Raw genomic sequence first — 10,175 nt, 5'->3', positions numbered from 1 at the left:
GCGCTGCGGCTGATGCACCTTCACACGCCATGCGACAAGTTAGTGCCATGCTTTCTCTCAGCCCAAAGCCACCCACCAACTGTCGAAAATGTCCTATGCGTACGACTGAGCGTATCTATTGGTATGCATGTGCAGATGCGTACAAATACGCTCCCTCGAACGCGACATCTGGTTAAACCGCAAGCTGGAATTTCAGCTCGACGTGGATGACCGATGTGCGCAGGATTGATTGGTTGCGTTGTACGACCATCGCCTCGAGCGGACACGCACCTGCATCGTGTAACCTTCAGCAAAAAGATTTTCGACGGACGCACGATCAGCTATGTCTTCACCGTTGCCTGTCTCTCGCTGTTCGGCGACGTGGCGTACTGCGTTGATGTCAACTCCAAATCCCAGTACCTGACCCTCTGCTTCAAGCCGGTCGAGGGTGTCGTAAAAGGTGCTGTGCGCCAACACGCCGTTGAGCACTTCCTTGCGCTGAGCTGTCGCCTTGAACAGAGTTGGCTTCTGTTCCCAGCAATGCTTGAAGAAGCTACTTGGAGTCTGCAAATAGGTGCACCAGTGTATAAAAATGCCACTCATCACAGCAACCCTGACAGATTATCTTTCAGAATCCAGAATCACAGAAAAAAAATGTTTTTACACCGAACTATGTGTATGTCATCATGGCTTTGAACGCTCCTTGGCGCTTTGAGTGCATATGTCCTTGGACTATCCGATGACTCAAAAAGATGCTTTCTGCTAATTTTCCCAGCAGTTTGTGCCACAAGCAACTTAGCTAGAACGGAGGAAACCATAGTAAACCTTTCATCCCGTGCCAGCCCACCGTCATGAGCTGGTCTTGGAGAGGCCGACCTGCCCGCCGCCAGTTGCACGGGAATATACACAAGATTGGGCACCGTAAAGCGCGATCACACCGGCAAGGCACTTTCTGGAAGACTTTATCAGTAGATTTTGCAGCAAAGTTGTACATCATTAGCCGCAGGCGATGCCACAAGGCTGTCAAAGGTCACAAGCGAGCAGAGAAATACCTCAGGAGCAACCAGAAAGCGGATGGGGTCACTGTTGACTTCCGACATACTGGATTTCGTTGCGGGCACTTTCATCTTAGTACTCATGTTGAATTGCTAGATTCAACAAGCTATAACCTGTTCGTGCCCAGGTGCATGAAAGATAGAAGCTCGTTTGCAAAAGCTCTAGTATCGACACAACATTCCACAAGTTTCCCAAAGGTTAATCGTAAAAGCAAAGCGGTGGCCCAACAATTCATCAGCTTGCTCTGCATTCTTACCTGTTATGTGCGGTAAACCAACACACACACCTGAAAGTGGCTTCAGGGGTCGCCAGTCGACCACTGACGGGTGCATGCACAAGGGCAGGTAGCCTCAGACAAGCGAACGGTAAGGCCAACAAAGTTGAAATTAGGAAACCCGAAAGATGACAAGTACTGCGTTAAGTGCAAGACATGTGTGTCGACCTCATGCTAGGGCGTAGACAAGGGCATTCCAATGCAACCGCCATGCCTTGTACGCCTGTCGCTTCGCAGAATGCGGCTGACATTACATGTCTGTCGAAGTGACTGGAAGTCGCCGTGATACCGACAAACACCCATCATCACTACAAACCCTACCTTCCCCAACACCTCCTTCTTGCTGACAACGGGCATCATGGCTCCCGATTATCTCGTGCTCATTTGTTTATGTGCCTTTATCATGGCATGTGACTTTGTCACTTGCCAGGTTATTCTCATAAAGGTGCGCTCGTCTGCTCTTGGTTTTCGTGGCATTCGATTGGCACCAACCAGGTGGGTGACGAATTGCCTCGCTCTCGTTCGCTGCATCAAAGCACCGTTTACGCTTGCTATAATTTTACATGCCTCGGATGATTTGCTCGTGCATATGTGGCTGCCAAGTCAGACCGCTGTCGTGGAGAAAGCGAAGCGCAAATTCCGGTTATCCTATCATGCTGTGCAGGGTGGAACCGTCGTCAACGCAGATCAACAGTTTCTCGCTGACGTCCTCATTGAAGGCGAAACAATCAGTCGGGTGGGGCGTAATATACAGCCTCCCAGCAACTGCGAAATCCTCGACGCGACCGGAAAGCTCGTGATGCCCGGGGGCATCGACCCACACACGCATCTGGACATGCCCTTCATGGGCACAACGGCTGCAGATGACTTTTTCAGGTGTGTTATGTGCAATTTACAACACTACCTAGGTCACAAATCTAGCGAAACAAGGGCCACCTTTGGAAAACCGCAACCATCCCTTGCTGCAAGCGTCCCTCATTCGGCCCTCTTTCGGCCTGAATTACCACAACCAGCATGCACAGGAATCAGGGAGGGTCCCTTCAGCTGGTTCCGGACAGGACTGGGAACAGGGATCAGGCAGGCAGTGGACGAAAGTTTTGTATTCGATCATTATATACTGGCCCCATGCGGCCGTACTTTGCTGGCTTCTAAAAGCCGGCTGCACATTGAGCATGCACACACTTCGACCCTTGAATTCAGCAGATCTCCATGTCAGGAAGAGAGCCAGTAGTAGGATCCCACATCCACCGGACGAGAATGGTCTTGTGAAACTATTTCGTCTTATGTTTGAGCTGTTGGCGCTGTGCTGAGTGCATCCCTGGACAAGGTGGAGCACCTCGCCAGCTTTACGTCTGTGTCCAGCATCCTGAGTCAACATGATGATAACTGAGTGTAAATGTACCAAAGATGCCCAACGTTTCTGACCAAAGTTCAACTCCGTTTCTTGTCCATGTAATACGGTAGCGTTGGAACCACCGATATCACACCACTTGGTGAACCAAACACACAGCCAGTGGCAGTGCGAGACAGCAGCTCGGCGGTCAGCACACACAAGTTGCAACTTCACTGCCTGCTGGTTCCGTCAAGCACTGACTGGTGCGTTTGGAGCAGATCTGATGTACTGACATGGGTATGCGATTGAGGGGGGGCTGTTGAGGCATGGCCGAGCCATGTAGTTGCTTGCTAAACGAACGTGATTCTCATTGGATGCAGTTCACAACATTCCAGTGCTTCACCAGAATGGGTTTAAACATGAATGGGTTTCAACAATTTTGTCCCAAAAATGCATGAATTTCCAGGCTTCCAGACCCGACAAATCAGAGGGTCTGACATTGCACTGCAACTCGCAGGCTCAAAGAGGGTCGCATGCCGTACTCACCACGATATGTTGACTAGTGTTGCCTTCTGCGTGGAAATGCTGGTCAGTTGCTTCTGTCAAGAACAAAACAAGTACGCCAGCCCACAAAAGGCGGCGTTTCTGTCACTCCATGTGTCACCCGTCGTGTCGTCCTCTGCTTTACCTGCTGTGTCACCTTGTGTGTCACCTTAATTAAGCCAGGGATTGGGACGGGGCACTGGGGTGCACCCGTCGGATGGGTCACCCATTGTGCCACCCTTCGTGTCAACCAAAGCGACCGGTTGCATCACCTAATTAGTCATCCCAATTGTTACCGGTTGCGTCGCCCAATCAGTCACCCTCCATGTCACCTGTCTTGCCACCCTTTAACACCTACCTGTCTTACCTTTCTCGTGTAGTGTGAACCCGGTGGACAATAGTCTCCGCACTCTAGAAACTTAGCAAAATAAGGCCTCAACTGTTGCGCAGCCTCAGCTCGTGCAGGAAGCTTTTGTCTAGTTTGTCGAGACTAGAGGAAGGCTTCTTCAAACCACGTCTAGAGCCTCATGTCAACATTGTTGCACCGGTTTTTTCACGGCAGGTTTAGTCACCCTGTGTGATCAAAGTGTAGTGGACAGGCAGCCGCGCTGGCGGGGGGGACAACAATGCACATCGACTTTGCGCTTCCGGTGGCCGGCAACCTCATGGCGGGCCTGGCCGACTATCGGCGACGAGCCAGCAAGTCCTGCATGGACTACGGATTTCACATGGCTATCACCACATGGAACGAGGAGGTTGCAGCTGACATGGCCAACATGACTTCCGCTGGCATCAACTCATTCAAGTTCTTTCTTGCGTATAAGGTGCGTTGCCAATGCCTAGCCGGATGGGCTCCGGTCCGCGTTCTTGTCCCTAAAATTCATGCATTTTCGGGCATCTAGACCGGCGAATCTCACGGTCTGAGGAGTGCTGTGCTTGCCTCGCTGCCCTACTCACGATGACTCGGATGCTCACTGGCAGCGATTGGCATCGAAGTATAGATGATTTAGGAGTAATTAACAGGCATGGATTGGTCCACTGGATCGGCAAGGCACGAACCACAGTGGAAGATCATATTACGACCCGGCTGTGTGTTTTAACAAGATTGTCAAAGAGGAGGTCATTCTTGTTTGATGCGTGAGTCAGCCGTGGCTCACCATGGCCTTGCCTCTGTCATCTTCCAACCAGTGCTTCGCCAAAATGGGTTTCGACCTCCATTTCCGGTATAAAACTCATGCTATTTCGGTCATCTGGACACCAGAAATGGCGCGGTGTGGGGAAGCATAGGTTTGGGCCGCTTACACACGTTCAGGTTCGGCACTGGTGCGGAGGCATCAACAGCCTTGAGGTGTCAGCTTCGCTGCATCCCTTGCAGTGTATGGACAAATTGCCGATGTTACATACATGCTCCCACATATACAAACAGAGCATTGTCGAGTCAGTCAGCACCGTTGCAACCCAAATATCGTTTTAAGTTGTCATCATTCAACAAAGCGATGACCGAACTGTTTGCACCGCGAGACTATCGGCCCACCAGCAAACGCCAGCAATGCCAGCTTGTCAGGCACGAAAGCGTATGTCTGACAGCAGAAACACTGATTCCCTCATTATCGAATTCTGTAGGCGCTGGTCCGGAAATTGGGCAGCGAACTACGCGTTTGTACAGCCCTGACGTGAAGTTGACGGTATTGGAATACATCACCCCGTTGAGGTAGCGACAAACGTGCTCTAGTTTGACGTTGCATTTGATATGAGGTTTCTCACCTCACCTCGACCCAAACGCTGCCATCGCAAAGCATAAGTCCAAGCAGATCATCTCTGTTAGCTTGACCAGCCAAGCTGATCAATCTGACATTATCAGCCTTACTTTTCATAGCTGTTTTTTCAATAAGCTCAGCTTTAGCGGCTTTGGTCACACGTACCATACTCCAACAGAAGGCAGGCTCAATGCAGGGAGCATTGATGGTCACCGACGAACAGCTGCTGGCCGGCCTCCGCCGCTGCAAGGAGCTTGGCGCCCTAGCACAGGTGCACGCCGAAAACGGTGACGCGCGGTCGCCGACGGGCAAGCTGCCGTCGCAGCAGTCGGCATCCTCGGGCCGGAGGGCCACGCCCTGTCACGGCCCCCTTCGCTAGAGGGCGAGGCGACGGCACGCGCCATTCGCCTGGCGCACTTCGTCAACACTCCCCTCTATGTCGTGCATGTCATGAGCATTGATGCTCTGGATGAGATCGCTCGCGCTCGAGCGCGCGGCCAACGCGTCATTGGGGAGCCTGTTGCGTCGGGGCTTGCGCTGGATGAGTCAGCTCTGTGGAACCCTGACTTTAAAGTCGCTGCACAGTTCGTGATGAGCCCCCCGATTCGCAGCGCTGAGCATAGGTGCTTTCGGCGATGCTCTGTATGCTGATCGAGGCTTTGCATTATGATAATGAGGGTGTGTCTGTTTATGGCAATATCGCATCCACACGATGATCATGATGGTGTGTTCGGAAAATCAGCATCGGCCTATGTAGGGGCAATGCTGTCATGTACCGACGCTCTCTTCAAGTTGTAGCTCATGCGAGCGGCCGCGTGTTTATGACAGGCTTGCTTGTTCCGACCTCTGACGTTCAATGAGCTGCATCACTTCGAATGTGCAGTCTTGGCTGCTTGTTGATTTCCTGCTGTTATCTATGTGATGTATGATGGTGTGTCTGTTGATGACACTAGCGCGCCATGTCATGATCATGACATGGTGCTCATGACCCTGAGAAAATCGCTCTTCTTTCCCTGTTGGAAGGAGTATGCTGAGTAGTGTGCTCGATGAAGGGTAGCTCTGAAGAAGGCTCTGGCCGGGGGAGTGTTACAGCTGGTGGCGACAGATCACGCGGTCTTCAATTCCACACAGAAAGCATTCGGCCGCGACGACTTCCGGAAGATTCCAAATGGCGTCAACGGCATTGAGGAACGATTGCACATCACTTGGAACGAACTGGTTCGTCCCTGATCTCCTCACCGAGTTAAGGGCGTTTGCAGTTATCCTGTTGACGGCTTTTGTGTTGTCGGTTCTTGCAGTTTTTCTGTTGTTGATGGGGTTAGGCAACCCGCTGGCGATCATGATGTATCTTTGTACGACACCGCATCCCCATGGACCCTTGAAGTTCCAAGTCTTCAATTATGGAGACGCCAGTCTCCATAAAATCTAGCATTTTCAGGGGTTGACCCCCGACATTCTGTAGCAGAGCGCTGCACTGCCTGAGCCTTCAAAGCTGGCTGCAATTACTGCAAAAAGCTCATGATAAGCAGAACAACAGGTTTGTTTCGATCCCACATCCGGCAACACTCTTGGGCAGCTGTCGACTCTCAAGAGCTCTCGCTCCATCGAGAAAGTGCAATGTGTTTGTATAGAGGCACAACTGCAGGCATGCGCACCCCATACCCAGCGATAATCTGCCGAACATCAGGGCCACTTGACTGCAATGCCGTTACTTACCTGACGGTTGGCCGGTCACTCGCACGATATTTTATCTACCCAAAGGTGCGTTACCCCCGAATTCACCCAAATACTCCCGAAAGTCTCAGTCCAGTACTTGGATCACATTTAGGGCAACCGCCAAATAAATCTCTCGTCAGCCAACCGTCAGATGAACCAAATTCATTCCCACAAAATGGGCGGTCACCGTCACGCTGTTGCACTCTTGCCAAGTTTCACAGAGAATGTACGTTCAGGTACGAATATATTTAGGTATGAATATGTCAAGGTATGAAAAACATTTGGTATGGATATAGAGCCAATACTCAAAAATGACGTCACGCTCCCAAAAAGCTCGACAATTTGTTGGTATTGATACAGACCAACAGTTTCTGTATGTGAGCCAATCCTGGCTGCATGCAGATCAATTCAGGTCTGATGACTCCAAGCAGCTTTGTTCGAATCACATCCACCGCAGCCGCCCAAATCTTCAACCTGTATCCTCGAAAGGGGGTCATCGCTCCTGGGTCGGACGCTGATGTCATCATCTTTGACCCCACCCTCCAGCACACCATCTCCGTGGAAACCCACCACTCCAACATGGACACGAATGTGTACGAGGGTACCATCGTGAAGGGGAAGGTGCGTTAGTGACCCCCGTTCTGAAACGGTTGCTGCTTTGGGCAGCGTTTCGCTACACCCTGTAATTTGCGTTGCGCGATGCCTGAAGATGCATGAAATTTCGGGGCGAAGCGGGGGTCAAACCCCATCCTGGCGAAGCACTGGCTTTGGCCACGCAGTTTCGCAAAATCATCATGGTGTGATCTCGGAGGAGGCCCTACCGAATGTAATCACTGCATGACCAGACAAACCGCAATCATCAAAGCATCATCCACCGTAACATTACCAACAAATGGGCTGTCAATGTCATGCTTTTGGACTCACCGCCGACTGACGTAGAGAAGGTGTGTCAATTTGTCAGGTGTGTTTGTAAGACAAGTACCGAAAAATGATGACACACTCCCAAAATCTCAACCAATTGTTGGTATTGTCACGGTAACCATCATTGATCAATTTTTATTCACCAAGATCCCGCCTCGATTTCGAGGCAACGTTCTCATTCCCCAAGGGTGTGTGATCTGATGTCTCATGATCTGATGTATCATCATCTTAGCACAGCCGGGTGAACAGCAACAACAGCGCTTGTTAATGATTTGATGATGCAAATGTTCACACCACTACCGCATCCACATGGACGTTCAACTCCAAGAACTGCTTGGGAATCAAGGATGGGGCTTGCAATGCTAGGAATTGTATATTGAGGATGTGGGGTGGAGACCGGACTAGCCCTAGAAACTTACATGCTGTGCTTCCCTGCACATCCCTGAAAAGTAGCTTCAGCCATGGCTGACTCGCCCGTTGTCAACGCCGCAAGTCATATCGCTCGGTGTGCCGCAGCACGTCCATCGGCGCCGCGTTGTAATACCTCATCGCCGCTAACTATTCAAGATGATGATGATGTATCCTTTTTACAACACTACCGCATCCACATGGACATTGGCAACTCCAAGAACTTGGGAATTCAATCACGCTAATATTCAAACTTTGTCCAAATGGCCATTTTTTCGCGATTTTGGTTGAATTATTAGCGGCAGTACGGTATACTCGACATCGGAGAGCGAATCAAGGTAGCTCTAGGTGCCCCGAGCACCTGCGTTGCATCACGTTTCTTCTCAGACTGCGGAACACCAAAACAATACCAACTCATGGGCGGCCATGGTCATGCTTTTGGAGTCACAGCCCAGTTCACATAGAGAAAATAGGCTGATTTCTCAGGTATATGTATCGGAAAATACCCAAAGCAAGGTGTCACGCTCTAAAAGTTGCGCGCCCATTTGGTGTTATTGTTACGGTTTGGCTCGTTCCTGGCCTGGCTCACCAGGCACTGTCATCTAAGCGCATGATTTGGTGTTCATCCAGGTACTCTCCACCATCAGTAGAGGACGACTCGTTTGGCACGACGGGAAGCTTAATGTGCGTCCCGGGACCGGCCGCTTTGTCAAGATGCCCTTGTTCGGCGATCTGCACTTTGGCCTGGACACGCAAGATGCGGAGCGCCTGCATTTCTCCTATGGGCCGACCCCTGTTCGTCGGCCTGAGTCACACGTCAAAGATGAGCTGTAATATTAGGCCTCTTGCGCGGCCAGCGATCAGTTGTTGTTTTTGCGGACCATCTAGAACCTTGGCACAGAAAGCACCTCGAGTTTGAAATGCGCACACTTGCTGTGGATGCTGGCTGGACGATGGAGTTCCTTTTTATAAGTCTATTACGTCCACAAGGACATCGGCAACTGCAAGTACTGGGGTACTCTTGTTACAAGCGACAGGGCTGGCAACACATAAAAAAACACAGAAACCAACACTGAAACAAAGACACAAACAAAGACAAAACACACAAGAAAACCAGCAACCTAAGCCACGCCGGGATCTTCCTGCGGTGCATCACACCCTGCATGGAAGTCCGAGCCGACGTTCACGGCGATACGAGAGAGGGACTTGTAGTACATGCGTGCGTTGCCCTTGCACAAAGCACAGCTGAGCTCCCGACGGACGCCACGTACGAAGGCAGCCTTGGACACCCGGTTCCCCCCCCCTGCCGCCAAGTCGCCAAGCTCCGAAAGGGGACTGGGGTACTCTATTTTATCTATAGCTTGTCCGCAATTTATGACCCCTTGACTCATCCGTGATTCCCCTGCTTGTCCTTCTTGCATGCGTGCTCGGATTGCATCTTCATGGCCCATCCAAAGTATTTTTATCAACACAAGCGCACTCTCGCCCGACGCTGTCCTCGTTTGGAAAACGGCAGAAAACAGTGCCAACACAGGTGTCTACCTCCAGAGTCAGCAGAGGGACCGCCATGGGCATGGTGTGGCTGGTCACAAAAGGGTGCCTTTGCTCTTGGAGCTGAAGCACAAGCTCCCCAGAAACGTCTCTCTCATAGTGCTTCATGGACGCGTGACTCCCGACTGTGTCATCAAGTTTATTCGTAGTTCCATTGACTCGAAGAAAAACAGACCATATGTAGATAAGCCCGTCTCGGTACAGCATGCTGCAAGATCAAGCACCATGCTAGGACGCTCTTATCTGCCTTTTCTTACCCACTTATTCCGCCGTTGTGGGAGATGCTGCAGCGGTGCATTCTTGACCTCCTTTTCTTGTGCATCGTGTTGTTTTTGTCAAAACAAGGACTTCAAAGGAAGTGTGAGGTTGTGCTGCACAGACATCGCGCACAAGGGCCGTCTTGTCCTATAAGGCATGCATGATGCATGTGATGTATCATCCTTTCAACACACGCATTCACATGGACATTGGCAACTCCAAGTACTCCTTGGGACTGTATTCCCTGCAACTTGCTTTCGTTTTGGGAGCTGTTAGAGAAGATGCTAACCCTATCCTTACATTGAGATTTGATAGGGCTACGTGATTCCTTTGTAACGATCACAAGTAAGCCTCAGTAAGCTAGTAATCATGGCCCTTT

General features: G+C 50.9%; 1 pseudogene; it reads left to right on the top strand.

Moving 5' to 3' along the window:
- The first annotated feature begins 830 nt into the window (after window positions 1–830).
- On the top strand, window positions 831–8,821 carry LOC149810567 (dihydropyrimidinase-like; annotated as a pseudogene).
- Window positions 8,822–10,175: the final 1,354 nt, after the last annotated feature.

The sequence above is a fragment of the Nuphar pumila genome, unplaced genomic scaffold (genome assembly GCF_984573655.1).
Source record: "Nuphar pumila unplaced genomic scaffold, dmNupPumi1.hap1.1 HAP1_SCAFFOLD_292, whole genome shotgun sequence".
NCBI classification, from domain to species: Eukaryota; Viridiplantae; Streptophyta; class Magnoliopsida; order Nymphaeales; family Nymphaeaceae; genus Nuphar; species Nuphar pumila.
This window is presented reverse-complemented; position numbering and strand designations above follow the sequence as displayed.